This window comes from Pteropus vampyrus, unplaced genomic scaffold (genome assembly GCF_000151845.1).
Source record: "Pteropus vampyrus isolate Shadow unplaced genomic scaffold, Pvam_2.0 Scaffold76, whole genome shotgun sequence".
In the NCBI taxonomy this organism is placed as follows: domain Eukaryota; kingdom Metazoa; phylum Chordata; class Mammalia; order Chiroptera; family Pteropodidae; genus Pteropus; species Pteropus vampyrus.
Window position 1 is genome coordinate 5,917,991 of NW_011888857.1, and position 18,227 is coordinate 5,936,217.

Sequence of the window (18,227 nt, forward strand, 5' to 3'; positions counted from 1 at the left end):
TTTAACTTTTGTTTTCTATTTGTATATGTTATTTTTAAAATAATTTTAGTTTCAAATCTACAATTGATGCTAATTTCTGAAAGCACTCCTCTAAAGAGCAAGTATTTATTTCTACTATCACCTGGATGCTGGTTACCTCATATAATATAGCCATAGACCCATCAGGGTCTGCATTCCCTTTAAAGACTAGAGTCCTCATATTCCCAATACCTGTGCATTGCTCTCAAAGGGCTTCTTGGATGCTCAGAAGCTATTTCCTTTTCCAGGCCTTATAAGTGTGCTCTCTGCTGAGTCTGAGTACAGACGAATCTGTTAAACTTTGAACTTCTTATAATCCACCTAGATTCTTAGACAAATGTTTGTTACTCTGAAAGCCACATATTCTTATGCATCTGAATCTAAACACTTATAGCTATTCAATTATATCTGTCTCATTACACTCAGGCTTTTCTGTCTTTGCCTCAGTAACTGAGTATCGAGAACCCTTTTAGTGAGGCAGGCTAAAGGAGAGCAGAAAACTTTGTAAAACTCACAGAATTTAGGCTTCATACTGTCTCTAAAGAAACAATGTAAGGTAAAGTGCATCTCATACATAACAACTCTAAAGAGAGCAAACCGAACAAAATTTATGCAGAGTGAATGGATAACTGAATGAACGAATACATCAAATTTAAGAGTTCTTCACTCACAATTCTCACCTGTTTATGAACAATGTTTCCTATTTTATTTTTCTGTCATGCAAAGAAAAGGTACAGCTGCCTCAGTCAGAAAGAATCCTTTGTCTATTTTTTTTTCTTTTTTAGCTAAGAGTTGAAATTCTAAAAAGCTCATTTAGAATTTCAGTACCATAAAATGTTTCACACATATGAGGAGTTATCTTGATTCACTCAAGTAATGTCTTTTTGAAAATATTTGTATGCAGCATAAAAGCACAAGATTTGAGTTTTTAAAGAAGCTTTAATACTATACATTTTTCTATATTTAAAAGCTTGTAAACTACAAGAACAGGATACATACTGATGTTCTAACTCTGCAGTGTTGCTCAGATTGTAAGTTAAAAAAAATCCCTAGTTTTCCTTTTATTTATATCCATTTATGATATTTTTGAGTTATGGAATTTTAAATTTTTCTTAATGAAATGGTCCATTTTTCTCTTTTTGATTTCACTTATTGTTTTTGTACATAGAGATATCTTCACTATCTCTAGAGATTTGATACTCACTGAGATTTTCATCTTTTTTATGGTTATAGTCTTTTAGTGGAAAGATTGGTGAAATCCAAATAAGGTCTTTAGTTTGTTTAATAGTATTGTATTAATGTTAATTTCTTGGTTCAAAAATTGTATTATCACTTTGTAGAAATTCTGGGTTAAAGTACATGAGAATATTTCCTATTAATTTGCCAGGATCTTTTCTATAGAAAAATAATTGCAAAACAAAAAAGTTAAAATATATTAAAAATAAAATTTAAATAAAAATAAATAAATAAATAATTGAGCAAAGTACATCTGATATGAAGATTTATGTGTCAACACAAGCATCCACACCTGAATAACTTTATAAATGATAATAAAGTGAGTATATTTGAAAATCGATGTATGTAGTCTATGCTACTTAATATTTCCATTTCACTTAAAAGTTTTTTCTTTCTTCCCTTTTTACTTAATATCTCTCTCTCTCTCTCTCTCTCTCTCACACACACACACCCTTTTTGTTCATTTTGTTCAATTATAAGGTGAGAGATAAAGAAGTGAATAAAACATTATTTCACTGAAAATATTTATGATAGCTTAGGCAATGTACTTGATTGGCACACCGGGAAGACTGCCACTCCTCAACATGGATATCTTTTTGGCCACCCCAAAATGAGCAGTGATCATATTTCATGTCCACAGTCTGCTCTGGCTGTTGGTAATTCTGGGCAACTGTGTAAAGCAATATGTACCATTAAGTTAAATGTCTTTTCTAGAGCTTATGAACTATAGTATTTCACTATGTTGAAATATATCCAGAACTGAGGATAATTAGTTATAATCACCCACGATGGGGCCAATTGGGGGACACAAGGGAGAGTTGTCAAGGCCTATAATGAGATTGACCTTATATAGCACATTCTTCAGAAATGCGAATGGCACAGAGCACTAGAGAGCGAATACTGATTCCCAGACAATTCACTGATTTAACTTGTCCACTCATGACTAGTGACAATACCTCTTCTTTAACTCCCCCCAAAATATATGGCTTAGTATTATTTAGGTGTTAAGAACATGGTTTTTATAGTTCTGTAATCAAACATATCATTTCATCTTCCTTCTAAACTATGGATCTCATTTGTATCAAACCTAATAATGCTTTTATAAGATCTAAAATGACAATTTGCATGGGTAATTTTATCTACAATGTCAGAATTCAATTATAACTATGCCTCATGTGAGGGGATATAAATTAAATGTTTGAATGTCTATTATTTCTGCCTGCCATACTTCTACTGTCCCTTCTTCTAATAAACGTACCTTATTTTTCTTATGAGAAATATTTTCCATGCTAATCCCATGTGGCTTGTGTGACACTAACTCTATCCACTATATCAAGGGAAAGGATAAGACTTGAGTCCAGTCAATAAGAGTATTAGTTCAGATTTAGTAAAGTAACAAAAACACCACAGATAAGACTCAAATATAAATCTTTTATTATCAAGAATTATTGAGGAAAATGTACTGAGGTTAATCACTAAGTCAGAACTTATCTGAGAATAGATCTAGCATACAAAAAGAACATTTCAGTATGGAGAGAGAAATACTGAATCCTGGTGATGCTGTCCCCTCCTCACCCCCTCATACAGCCTTGCCCTAAGCTATTATTCTGGGTTTTTCAGTTACATGCTTCTAGCACCAGCCTTTTTATTTTCTTGACACTGAAATCTTTTTGTCTACTCTATCTTACATAATCACATAATTCTGTCACGTCCTTAAGGTTCAGAGTAGCAAAGAAGAACATCCAAGTAATCAAGTTTATATCTAATGCTAATGTTATAGCTTATCAGGATGTGGGCAGAGAACATATCTACATATTTTGCCTTCTCAAAATGAAAGGCAGATTTTGCTTACTATCTACTTAGAGAATTTTTCCTAATTTAATTCTGTACAAATTTGGGGTAGATTAAAACAAATGCCCCTACAACCTTTTTGGGAACCAGCTTGTATATGTCCCAGTCCTGCCTAAAAATGTTATTTAATATTTCCCATTGTTGATACAATAAAAACTCAAACTCAAACCTGATTGTAACAGAAAATCGTTCTTAACTAATAGATCTGCTTAATCTAGCTTTGATTGTTGCTTGAGAACCTAAAACATCACATTTTCAATATAGTTTACGTGGTATCTCAAACCCAACAAATATTCTGGGCTACAAAACAGAAAGAGATATAAATCTAATATATCTCTATAATCTTGCTATACGTAAATACAAAAATTCCAAAATGACTATGAGTTTCCATTTCACACAGTGCTTTCAAATGAAATTAGGTATTAATTGTATTTTGGTTTGCAAGTAATAGAAACCAATAATGGCTAAAAGAAGAAAAACATGAATTTCTTGTGAAGAGTCCATATAGAACAAAGACAAAGCCTGAGGAATAAGACTCAAAAAACACACAGAAACGAAGTAGGAGGAGGTATGCATGATTATAAGACAGAAATAGAGTTATTGTGACAACTAAATGAGAGACTTTAAATCAGTGTACTTAATTATAAGGTGAAATGATGAGGTCTCAGTGAATTTTTACGGTGTAAGTCAAAATCTGGGAACACTTAGTACTGTCAAATATAATGAATTATGTAAATGTGTTTATCACATTATTTTCTGGATTTAAATAAAATATACCACTGCTGCTATGCAGCTGAAAACATGTATTAATGTCTTAAAAATGCAATTAAATATGAACCTAAAGTAAAAACACCTGCAGTGGTATTCAAAATAAAACCAGAAATTGCTGTGACTCACTGCAGAAAGCAAATCCTGTTTTAGAACTTCCTGAAACTGTGCAGAAACCACTGTATTTGACTGCTTGAGATACATGTTTGTTTTAATTTAAATGTATTTTTAAAATGCCCAGAAAATGGGCATGTCTTTTGAAATAAGTCATTTTGCTATTGAAAATCTTATATTCTGTATTTAGGAAAGCAATAAAATTTAGGTGTAATATGTAACATAAATACTTTGTTTTTAAAATAAATAATAGCAGATGTAATAATATTTTACAAATCCCCTAAGGATCTTTTACTGAGAACACTTCAGGAAAGAGATGGGGTATGGAACTGAGATCTAAACCATGAGTGTTTATTTCCTCAATTCTAAGATAATTTTTTTCACATTTTAATATTTCTGAAGTCAGGATATAGTCTACAACATTTTGCACTTTTTATGTAGTATTTATGGTTCCTCCAACTCCAAGAAAGCTGTTAAATCACACAATCCACTATACAACTGATGAATTCTTAAATTTAAAGATTCTTATTCCAAAGTTCTTATTTTAAAATAAGAGGTAAAGATGTCAATAAAGGGAAAGAACTTTTTTCTTTCGTTTAGAAAAAAGCTTAGGTGCACAGAAAGTAAGGAAAATAAAAAATGTATATATGGGCTTTTTATTTATTCTAAGCCACATAAAAGAAAAAAGTAGAATTTCCAAATGGAGGGAGATAAATTGTCTACAAAATAGTTTCAGACTGATACAAGAGAAAAAGGCCAAGGGGAATCAGCCACCTATCCATAACATAATATAAATGCAGAACTTTAAACAACTGAAAGAACTTTACTCAAAAAAAAAAAAAGGCTTGAAGATATTCCTTTGGAATTAAAGGAAAATGTAATGTAGGTAGCAAGAAAGATACTTTGCATTTTCACTAATTTTTTTTCCAAATTATCTCCTTGTTTAAATATAATGCTATGATTTAATCTATATGTAGACTAATTGCTACTTTCATCAAGATTTATATTTTTACAGAAAGATTTAGAATTGAATAAATGTGAGTGATAGGATCATTCTATAAGTATTTAAATAAAATCACTGGACAGCTGCTCTATCATCAAAGTGATAGCAGATACCCTAGTTGAGAACTGGTTCTGCCAACTTGAATTCTAAATTAGTTGCAGGTGTAACAAAACTTTGACAAGTGCTCAAAGATTTCCTCACTGAGATAACCTTGGGAAAAAGATGGATATCGAATTTGGCTCTGATTCATTGGAAAATTTGATTGCTTCACGAGAGTTTCATTCTTAGCTTAGCACCAAACTAGCCATTATATCTAGTGCAAATTATTTAACACTTAGAAACTTAGTGTCAACATGTGTGAAATAATGCAGACTATCTAGGTCATCTCTCAGATTTCTCATACCTTCAGGACTATTGCCCCCATCCCATTAAGAGGGGTATATAAGGGACACGAGATGATGAGTTTTTCTTATGTCAAGTAAGATATTATTGCAATACATTCCAATTCACTGACTAAATTAATTAGGCTGTGTGCTAATTAATCTCATCATGTGCCTACAAGATTATTTTTTAAATAGTATGTAAATACAGCACATTGGCTGTGTTCTTGGGACAGAACAACCGTACACGAATTCTACTTTTTTTATTAGTTCAGTGATTTTGGATGCATCTTACAATCTCTGGTGCTTATTTTCCCATTCGTAAAATCATAAAACTATCATAATCAATTTATATGGGTGGTTGTATTAAATGAGATGATATAGGCAAAACATTTATAATAGTGATTATCACATAGTAAGCACTCAATAGATATTAGCAATCATTATTCCAATAAAATTCACTTCACCTTATAAAAATAAAAAATATATATACATATATATTTTGATTAGGACAGCACTCCAAGAAGGTTCAGGGTTCCAGCATCACTATATATATTCATATATAAATATATTTATTAAATGTATATTTATTAAATATAAATAAAATTTATATATAAATATATTTATTAACTATATATTTAGTAAATATAAATGCATATATTTATTATTTTAGAAGATGGCAGATAAATTTCGGTTAATGAGTCCTGTAATTTCTCTTACAAATAAAATTTTATTGTGAAATCATTGCATTCAATGATATTTCTATGTCATATTTGTTCCTCCTTTAAAATAGACAATTCTCTTGGAAATGAAACCCGCTTTTGCTATTATTAACTCCCTTTCCTATCACAGAGCTCTCATCCTGATAGGTTTAAAATGTGGCTAATCATCTAAGATGACATTGACTCCAGAAATAACTTTATGACAAAAGCATTAACTTTCTTGTCAACATTTATAAAGACCTTTTACTTACTAGTACTAGGTCTAAAACAGTCCCTCTCTTCAAGGAATTCACAGCTCATGAAGGAGGCTGATGATAGCACCCAAAGGCTCTGGAGAGGCATCTACTCAGGAAGTGACACTGAGCTGTCTTTAGGTGTGCAAAGGAATCAGCTAAACAGTAGGAAATGTCAAGAGAGAGAAGAGTATGTGCAGTAGAACTACAAGATATTCGATTAATCATGCATAAGATATTGGTGAAAGAGGTGAGATATGAGACTGGAGAAGAGTGTTGAGGTTGGCCTCATACAGCCCTGTCTGCCATTGAAGAAATGGCATTTTATGTTTAGCATGAAAGTCACATGATCAGATTTACTTTTTAGGAAGTAGGGGATTTTTTTTTTGTTATTTGTTTCAAATTCAGTAATATATCTACTGTTTGCAGTAGTATAGGTTTAATTAGCAGTTTAGGCAGTATTTTATAAGTAGAATAAAAAACTGATACAACTCATTAACTAAAATAATATCTGATTAGAAAAACGGGCAGAAGAATTGAATAGACTTTTTTTCCAAAAGAGACATACAAATGGCCAACAGGTACACAAAAAGGCGTTCAACATTGCATTGCTTTTCATCAAAAGCAAAATCTCATAACACCTCATACTTGTTATAATGATTATCATAAAAAAGACAAGAGATAAGTCTTGGTGAGGATGTGGAGAAAAGGGTATGTAAACTGGTGCAGTCACTATGGAAAACAGTATAAAGATTCCTCAAGACATTTGAAATAGAATGATCCTATGATCCACTTCTGGGTATATATCCAAAGAAAATTTAAAAAGGATATTTAAAAGCTATATGCACTCCCATGTCTACTGCAGCATTATTCAAATAGCCAAGATATGGAAACAACCTAAGTATCAACAGATGAATAGACAAATAAACAGAAAAAGAAGACTATCTATCTATCTATCTATCATCTATCTATTTATCTATCTATCTATCTAGTTCAGCCATGAGAAAGAAGGAAATTCTGACATTTTCAACATGGATAAATCTTGAAGGCATTATGCTAAGAAAGATAAGTTGGACAGAGAAAGACAAATACTGTATTCTATCTCTCATGTGTGGAATCTAAAAAATGCTAAACTTGCAGAACACAGAGTAAAATGTTGGTTATTGGCAGCTGGGCAGTAGGGGAAATGAGGATATATTGGTCAAAGGGTACAAACTATCAGTTAAAAGATGAAGTTCTGGGGATCCAATTACAGCATTGGGATTTTATTTAACAATAACGTATTATATACTTGAAAACTGCTAAGAGAGTAGATCTTAAAAGTTCTCACTACAAGAAAGAAAAAGGCAATTTTATGATGGAATGAAGGTGTTAACCAAGACTATAAATATATCAACTTGACATGTTGTACACTTTAAACTTAGACAATGTTATCTGTCAATTATACCTCAATAAAACTGGAAAAAATCACCAGCTGCTGAGTGTATGTGTGTGTTTAAACTAGCATTTGTTGAATGCTTATTTTGTGCTAGGTATTTTACATAGTGCTTTCTATACATTATTTCATTGAATTCTCACAGCAGCCCTATGAGAAAAAAGTTTTTAATTATCTCCATTTTAGAAATGACAAAACTGAAGCTTAACAATATTATTTAATGAAGTCATGTTGAAGCAGTCACTAAGTGATAGAACTGGGATTAGTATACATCTAACACCTGACAGAACTTATGATCTTCTCCATCATGCTATATAGTTTTTACTAATTCTCCTCTGCTTTAAAAAAAAAAAGATAAAATAAAGACAAGTATTGGATTTCTATTGAGAAATTAATAAATGATAACCAAAATGTACATAAACATGGAATTGGTCTTTGAGTTTTTAATTCCAGATACAGTCAATCCAACCCCACCAGGCAATATGATAAATTATAGTTTATAAAATAACTTTTTCTCTAGAACAGTAACTAGGCAAAGTAAATATATTGTGAAATTATTAGAAACGATCAGGATATTTTCCTCCTGTTCTGCCTGTTTAAGACTCGAAAACCTGTCACCCTCTCTTTGCAGTTCTGCTGGGAATTCTCAGTCCAATGAAGCTATTCTATACCAGAAGCACAGCTGAGTGACTACAGAAATTAAGAGAAAATATCTCTCTTTATCCAACTTTGTGAGAGGAGTGAATTCTTTTTTTAATTTTTTTTTTTGGAGTTTCATCAAAATTTACCTTACATCTCCTTAGGCCCAGGATTAAAAAAAGTGTTAGAACATATTTCCACATTCCAATATGAGTGGTATAACTGCATAAAGAAATATCAAAATTATGTCACTAATTCCATAAACTTTAAAAATCATTTTGTTCAATCTTTGCTAGTTAATCACCGTTGCATACATGATGACTAAAGGTCATCAATGCTTGCTTATGAGAATAAATTTGGACCCAGTCTATTATTTAAGAGTTAATTGAAGCTTGCCAAATATTGACTGTCGTGAGTAATTCCTTTTTAGAGTAGTAGTAGTGAGGATCTGATGTTATAGTTCAGCCAGACAATAAAATTTAACTGTTATAAATTTCAAAAGAAGATGATTTATTTGATACTTGGAATTTCTTTTTCCTCTAAAGATTACAGGAAAATTCCCACAAGATGTGGCAGGAAGAATATGCTTGTCATTCACTTTTATGCTTCAAGCTTACAAAAGTTAACCTTATTGATGGTTTTATACATTAAATTGATTGGGGAATAGATATATTTTGTTTTAGTATTATGATAAATTTATCTTCACTAATAAGGGGTGTGTTTTGTTAGGGAAGAAAAGGAACCAAGTTTTCTTTGCATGCTCCTAGCCAAATCCATGAAACAATTCTTGGTTGTCTTTCTTGTCTTGCTTGCATCAGCATTTGACACAGTTGATTATTACGTCTCCTTGAGATATTTTTTTTGTTTCCACTTGTCTTGTGGAACACCTCACCTTTCATTTTGTTGTCTCTCTTTCTTTTTTTGAATTCTCCCTCAATGATCTTTTGTCAATCCCAATTGCTTCCCACATCTCAACTCTGGAGTAACTCACAGTTGAGTACTTGGGCATTTTTACTCTGTACCCCCACTACCACAGTGATCTCATTCACAATCATGTCTTTAAATACAATCTCTGATGATGATTACCAAACTTATAACTCTTGGTTAGACCTGTCAGACCTGTCTTCTCATCTAACTGTTAACTTGTCTGTCACACATACTCATCTCATGACGCATGCCAAATTAGTGTCATTTCCCCGCCAAACCTCCTTCACCTACAGTTATCTCCTTTAAATTAAGGACAGTATCATCTTCCTAACTGTTCGTGGTAAAAATCTTGGAGCATTCTTGACTCTTCTCATTTTGTCACAATGTATATGTTACTCAATGCATGTAAATGGCTTATGATAAAGTATATATTCATAATTAAATGTTGCATCTGCATCTTTTTCTCCATTCTTTTTTTTTTCAAGAACTTGTATTAGACAATTATCATAGACTCAATCTTTCATCTGTGTCTCCTAACACACACACATCCCGTATTTACTAGTGTAGAATTTTAAGTTAATTTCTCAAATTATGCTATGAGTCATTATTTTTCTCTTCAGATTTGTCCAGACAAAAGTTTTTAAAAATTTTCTCTAAAATATTTTTATTTTAAATTATTTTAATTTTAAATCATTCCAATGGCTATAAACACATACTTTTTCTAAGGTTTATAATCTTTCTTATTTTATATCCATTTATTTATTTTGGTTTCTTTCTTAACAGTTTTACAAATAATGTTATTTTTCACATTCTTGCATTTATCTCTTGAAGTTACCAGAAACAATTATTTTAAATTTTTTGTCTGCAGCCAATGAATCTGCCTGTGCTCTTTTCCCTGTGGTGGCCTGGCGTGCAACAGCCACCTCCTTGGTAGTGTATGCCACCTGTTGGAAATATTAATTGCCCTAAAGGACCTTAAAGACAGCTCTCTCCAGTGCACATTCATATCTGACCTCATGCTGTACCCAGTCTAGGCCCCAAAAGGGTATGTGGGGTGCCTTTGGAAAGTCCTAGGGCAGTGGCCAAGGTTCACACTGGTCAAGTCATCATGTCCATCTACACCAAGTTGCAGAACAAGGGCATGTGATTAAAGTCCCACACAGGGCAAAGTTCAAGTTCCCTGGCTGCCAGAAGATCCATGAAGAAGTGAGGCTTTACCAAGTTTAATGCAGATGAATTTGAAGATATGGTAGCTGAAAATCAGCAGCTCATCCTTGATGGCTGTGGGGTCAATTCTATCCCTAATCATGGCCCCTTGGACAAATGATTGGCCCTCCTCTTGTGGAGGCTTCAGCACTACCTGCTGTTTACTCATGCCCAACAATAAATCCTACTTCCTCTCTATCTAAATAAATACATATACACATACATACATACATACATACATACATATATAAAATGTTTGTCAAGGTCTTCCAAAAAAATTAGTATTATCTATACTTAATTCTATTTGTTAATTTTATTTACTGTGGTTTTTATCCCTGAGTTTCTTATGTGTTTTGGAATTTGGGCATGCAGATTTACTTTGTGATGGAGATGTTATTTATTTTTTATTGTTTTTGTTTTAATTTTCTTTACTTCTGCTCATCAGTACTTGCCTAGTAGTTTTGTGGTTGCCTCTACCTGCTAAATATGCTTTCTACATTTTACTAGCTAGTTGATTTTTCCAAGTAACTTAACCACTGTGCCTAGGTGTCCAAAATTTTTAAATGATAATAAAAAGAGTAACTACTCCATATATTTGTTGTGAACACTGAAATAATGACTGTAAAGCACTTATCAAGTGTTTTGCATATAGAAAGTAACTAAGGTTATCATTTATAATAATAATTGCTATTACTAATTATGTCATACCATATTTTTTTATTACAGCAAGCCTAGACTGTCTTCTTTGCAACTAATTTAGATATATTCTTCAAGTTCTAGTCCTTTATATATTTCTCATTAAATATATTTTCTAATAAGAACCCCGTCATTTGAGTTACCTCCTACTCTCATATTTGCTTATGTTATATCTTAGGGTTGAGGTTATGTTATTGGCTATTTTAAAATTCTGAAGTTTTTATTTTTTTCAAACTTTGGGCTCTTCAAGGTGACAGGGTTTTTAAGGTCAAAGATTACCCCTTTTTTGCATTTTCTTTCCTCAGTGTCAGATAAAATGTTCTTAATACAGTATGAACATAATAAATTTTATACTAAACTTTAAGCTCAAAACCAAATGTTATATCATAGAGAAATGTGTAAGAGGTGGATTTTACTTATAGTCTAATAATTCTCAAATTACGTATTTATTTTATATCCACAGCTGTGTCACAATTTTCCTTAGTGCTAGACTCAATTTTGGATCTGGTTAAAAAAAAAAGAAAAACAGCTGTCATATTTTTTAAATAAGAATACGTCTGACTATAAAGATTTAATTGAAAGACTTTTGTCAAAAAATAATAAGCAATTGTATGAAAAGCATAATGTTTTCATAGATTCCAGCATGTTATAAGTTAAGAACTATATTAATTCCCTTCCAACAAAAACAAACAAAAAACAAAAACAAAAACAAACACCTTCAAGTTATACCTTCTGAAATAAGAAAGAAAAAGTGTTTACAAATAAAAAGCGCAAGTACTTTAAAACACGCACATTGAGGAAATATTGAAGATGGAAAGTTTTACTTTCAAACATTAAGTAGATATGCCCATTTTATAGGTATATGCAAAAGTAAAATAGAATTTCTACTCTGAGTGCCTATAACTATAGGCCTAATCTGTACTGATTCATATGCTAGTTCTTAGAAAATAGTTCAGTATGATTAATATCATTCGATTCACTAGAATGTTATACTTCTTTTTACTATCGATTAATCTGTATTCTATCTGACTTAATAAATAGAACAAATTGAGATATGCAAAAATATTAGTATTGGTTAGATAATTTCTTCTAGATATCTGCTCAAACCATGCTTGAGCCTGGTTAAAGTGGCTGGTGACAATAACGATAACTGTTTAGTGTTTTTTATTAAACTAAAGAAACCGAGATGGATCAAAAGAGAAATTTGAAAAAAAAACTTGACACTAAAATCAAACTATGCTTTATCTAGGGTCAAATGCATCTACTACCTTCTTCTTAAGCACAAGTTTGCTCAGTCCTATCTGAAATTTTGCTCATGTACCCCAAATATCAAGTATTCTTCCTGTATCCTTTTTCTGCTTATCTAAAACTTAATAATCCCAGTACAGCAATTGTCCTTCAAGTGACTTGGCATGCTGTGAGAAGAACAAGGACTGCTACACAGACTTTCTCCTTTGAAAAGAAATTATATCATATTATTATTATTATTTTTGCATGTGAATAAGTAATTTGATCTTAGAGAAAACATCTGTGTTCAGAGTGCATTCTGAATACAGTGGAGGAGTTAGATGTTCATATGATTATACTTAAAGATATCATGGCAAATTTACTTCTCTCCATCTCAGTTTTGACCTCTAATTCTGTGTAAATTTTTATCATTAAAATTAGAACGCTGGTTTTTATTTTGCTCATTTTGTCATTCATTTATTCATTCTTCGAATATTATAAAAGTAACCCATGTATGGTGTGTACAAAAAGACATCAACATGCAATATCGATTCTTCACATTATATGTCATTAGGGACTACAAATTAAAACAGCAATGGGATACCACTACATATCTATTAAAATGGCAAAAATTCAAAATACTGACAACTCAAAATGCTGTGGAAGATATAGAAGAACAGAAACTCTCTTTCATTGCTGGTGAGGATACAAAATGGTACAGCCACTTTGGAAGACAGTTTGGCAGTTTCTTACAAAACTGTATATACTCTTACCATATGATTTAGCAATCGTGCTCCTTGGTATTTACCCAAAGGAGTTAAAAACTTACATCCACATAAAACCTGAACAAGGATGCTTATAGCAGCTTTATTCCTTATTGCCAAAACTAGGAAGAAACCAAGATTCATGTCAACAGGTAAATGAATGAATGAACGGTAGTACATCCAGACAATAAAATATTATTCAGTGCTAAAAAGAAATGATCTATCAAGCCATGTAAAGACATGGGTTAAGCTTAAATGCACACTACTAAGTATAAGAAGTTAATAGGAAAAGGCTATATGCTGTAATATTCAAACTATACAACATTCTGAAAAAAGGTAAAGTTATGGAGACAGTAAAAAGATCATTGTTTTCTATGGGATTAAGAGAGGTGGAGATAAATAAGCAGATCACGGAAAATTTTTAGGGCAGCAAAACTATTCTCTATGAGACTGTAATGGGGAATGTGTGTTATACATTTGTCAGAGCTCATAGAATGTACTATAATACCATGAGTAAACCCTAATGTAAGGAATGGACTTTGGGTGATAAGGGTGTGTCAAAGTTAGTTCATCGATTATAACAAATGTACTGTTCTTGTGTGGGATATTGACAGTAGAAGAGGCTAAAGGTGTATGGGAATACAGGGTATACAGGGTATCTGTACTTTCCTCTCAACTTTGCTGTGAACCTAAAACTGCTCTAAGATATAAAATCTATTAAAATAAACAAACATATTCAACTTTATTAAAAACAAAAGAATATATGACTTTACAATCTACAAAACAATAGACTGAAATAATTGGTATATTTGCCATTTAAACCAAGATATTGGATCATATATGTAAAATACATATTTCTTAAAAAACAATATTCATATGATTGCATAGAGACATATTAATAAACATTTTTAAAAACTATATAATAAAGCTACTTTAATTTTCATAGTAGCTTTACACCACAAACATCCCTCTGAAAGTTCATAAAGTAGCAGATTAATAGTTAAATACTTGAGATCTATTGAAATATGGACAGTATATAAGAGATCACAAATTAAATTATAAATATTCTTTTTGGTGTTTGCTAAAATAACAGAAAAATAATAAATAAACACACTAAATGAAGAGAATATAACAATTTTCTTAATTGACATATTTTTACAAATGTACATATTATAAATAAATAAAATTCATACAGTCAATTGTATTTATCATTTTCGGTCTGTATAAACTTTTCGTAAAATCTGATCAATAAAATTACAATATACTTTTAAATGTATTTTGCTTTAATTTAGATACCATTCACATCAGCAAATGTTTTTCCATTTTTATTTTATATTTATGTTAGAATTTTGAATGATTATTTCATTGTATGACTCAAAACCGTAACTCCTGCTTCTAAGATTGTGGTCCCAGAGGAGAGAATATGCATAGTAGGTAAATATTATTTATTGTTTATTGAATATTTGAAGCATTTTAATTTTAAAATCAAATTATCTTCAACTTTTTGTAGTTATTTGTATATACAAAGTCACAGGCTCTGGCTTTGGCCATAAAGAACTGAAGCAAAAATACACACCATCAGCCCCCTTACACATGACTTGCTCATCCTACTCACCTTACAGACATAGAAATGCTCAAATCTAGCTTTATCTCTGTTCCATTGTACAAATCTCTCTTACTAAGACATCTGTTTTACCAATATATGTATTTTTTTTTTTCAAATACTCAGCCCATCCTTTTCATTATAGCTAAATATCTTTATCAAGGGTAACTTTTATTTCCCTTAAACTAGAACCAAAAATCCCTCAGTTAAAAATAAAGGAATATAATTGAATTTTAAATGTTTTAACTCATCACAGACTTGACATATCCTCATAATAATTAACTCCATGTAACAGTGAGGTGAGGACATTTAGATTAGTGAATCTCTTAGGTGCACCGGACAAATGAAAAAGCAAAGCCAAGATTCAAACATAGGTTTTGACCTTTATCAGGTCTTCCATCTCCACGGCCCAGGCTCAAAATACACTCTCCATGCCTCCCACCCAAAAGTCTGTTTATGTACATAAACACTCAGCTTAGGAGGAATTCTCTTTTGTGAAACAATTATTGTCATGCTAAACAAAGCACTTTCCACAACACAGATACTTTTGAAAGAACATATTTTTGCCTGAAGTGGTGCCAGAGTAAAGAAGAGGAAGGCAGAAAGAATTCCTCTTGAAAAAATTCCCAAAGCAGCTAAGAAATGTCTAGCACTAGCGCAAAGCCTCAAAGTTACAATAACAGATGAAAGTTTTCACCATCTAGGATTTTATAGTCTAAACTCTATATGTGTAGAGAATGAGAGAAACCTTACAATCCTAAAAAATAGTAATACTGAAACAGTTTGCTTACCTACTAAGAATTTTTACTAAGAATTTCCTGTATGCCAGTGGGTCTCAAAATGTGTGTTCTGGAACAGCAGCATTAGTATCACCTGGGTACTTATTAGAATAAAAAATTATTAAGGCTCAAATTGACCCAAACTTACTGAGTCAGAATCTCTGATAGAGGCCTAGCTATTGGCATTTAACAAGCCTTTCAGGTGATTTTGCTGCTCACTCAAGTTTGAGAAGTACTGATGAAAGCAAATGTAATAACTTGCTCCATATTTATGCAGACAGAATCTAATGGCATTCCATTTCTGGTTTTGTGCTCACAGCTAAATAAAATCTCTCTAGTTCATATCACTTACAAATATTTTAAGTTAACTACTCTCATTCTTTCACTTCTACCAGCCCACCCTGAGTGATTTTAAATAATACAAATTATCAGACTAACACATGGCTACCTTCAAATGTTACTCTAGTGTCATTACTAAGCAGCCCTCTCAAATATGGTAAAAGCACACCCATAAATCTTTCTGGCTGCAGTACTGTGACAGGGCTATTTTTCATGATGATGGGAATACGATCCAGACAGCTTTTAACATAAACCTTGCACTGTATACTCTTCATGAATAATAAATCGGCCATGCAAATAGTCTTTCTAATATCCACTTTCACGGACATTCTCTTGGTATTTTGTAAGGGTTTTAAAACTTAACATTGTCTCTGCCTGATTTGCAGTTATGGTTCCCAACAAGCTTATCAGGATTTTGATGCCAAATGTAGACTTGGCTAGTGTTTTCCACTCAAGTCTTATTAAAGCTTAGAGGTGGAGGTAGACTTTTTCTAAGTTACTCTATCAACCTTAACATAGTAAGTATCTTAACCAAACATAGTAAGTATCTTAACCATAGAGTCAATGGCTTATAGTTATAAATAGTGATTTATAAATTACTTATTGGTAATAAAAATGACTGTTGATTTACAAGTTGAAGACATTTCATCTTGCAATTTGCATGCATAGTTTTATATCTTATGGTTCTCCTAATGGCTTTATGAGGGAGGTGCCAGAATGCCCATTTTGAAAGCGAGATAACTAAGGCTGTGCATTTCATATTAAAATATTGCATTGTCCTAATCTTGGGTGCTTGTGTGATGCTTTTATTAGCTAGAAGGTTCTGGGTTTAGTTCTGTGTGATAGACACTCAGAATAGAAGAATTTTAACTAAGAGTTTCTTTCTCTGACTTTCTGACACAAAAGTCAAAGTGCTTGACTCTATTTTTTGACAGTATTGAGGGCCAGACTCCTTCTGACTTGATGTGTTGCCGCCTCTCTGGTGTTGCCCCTGTTTATGGTCCATGGTATCCTCATCTCTATGGCTACATTCCACCATAAAAGAAGAGGAAAGAAAAAGAGTAAACACTTTTTCTTTATGGATCCAACCTAGAAGGTGCTATCTTCTCTTCTGTTTGTAAAACAGTGGCCAGAACTTAGGTATATGGTCCCAGGAGATAGCAAAGGAGGCTGGGAAATGTTAATTCTAGGTGTCAATTTGCTCGGATAAAAGTCAAGTATCTTTTAGAACATAGAGAATAGCTATTGGAAGAGAACTATCAACTTTTTTTTTTTTTGCTACATTTGGCCGCTCTTCTCTCACCTTAATTCAGAACTTGGATTTTAACTCTTGAGATAGGTAGTAAAAACTGGTAAGTAACAAATCTTCAGTACTAAAATTAATTAGTAGAATACATGAGAACACTTTTCTCAGCTGACAATATCAGTCCGCCAAGTGCCCCACACTCTATGAGTCTGCAGAAATTTGATTCTTGCTCCCAAGCCACTTATTATCCATCTGGCAAGAAGACATCACAGATGAAGGGTTTAGTCAGTATTTCTCACACTGGGGCCTTTGAATTACCTTCGGAATCACCTAAGGTGTTTAATAATAAATCAGAATCTTGGTCCCTGCCCAGGCTGGTGAATCAGAATCTGGAAATGTGGCCCAGGAACCTACATTGTATTACTCCCAGAAGAATCACATTAAGCAGAGTGAGAGGAAGAAATGGATAGATTTTGATCCTTTCAGAATCTCTTTGTCTTCTCTTATGTCCTCTATTACTAATATCCTTCTACAGTATCTGCAGGTTAGTCTTTCTATGCTTATTAATCTCTGGCAGGTGTTGAGCTCAAATGTTACAGAAGGAAGATATACAGAATCTTCAAAATAGTCAAACTTTCAGGTGTTATCATATACAAACTTTCTAAACGGTGATGCAAAGTAACCAACAAGGTGTAGTGTTTCTACTTAACAGACAAGTAAACTAAACTGACATTCAAGAGGGTCAAGGGACTTACACTATGCCACACAGCTCTTAAAAGCAAAGGGGGACTGAGATCTCTATCTGACCTCAGGTTCTGTGCTCTTCTTCACCTTTTTGCCATTGTCTCCCAAATAACAGAAGGTTGAGAACATAACCCCAAGCATAAAGCAAAGGTGGTTTCAGTTTTGCCAAATCTGACCCACGAGGATGTGCATTTTGGTACCTCTCTCCTCAGTGCTTACAATTTATTCCAACTAGAAGGCCTACTTAGCAATTTTTAATGTTGAAAATAATAGCTAAGGTCAAAGAGTTTTCCTGAA

At 32.4% G+C, this 18,227-nt stretch overlaps 1 protein-coding gene and 1 pseudogene across 4 annotated transcripts in view; one reads left to right on the forward strand and one right to left on the reverse strand.

Annotated features, from left to right (window-relative positions):
• Positions 1-18,227, reverse strand: part of LUZP2 (leucine zipper protein 2) — a 415,565-nt gene that overhangs the window by 107,195 nt on the left and 290,143 nt on the right. The window lies entirely within an intron of this gene.
• LOC111741311 lies at positions 10,189-10,313 on the forward strand (annotated as a pseudogene).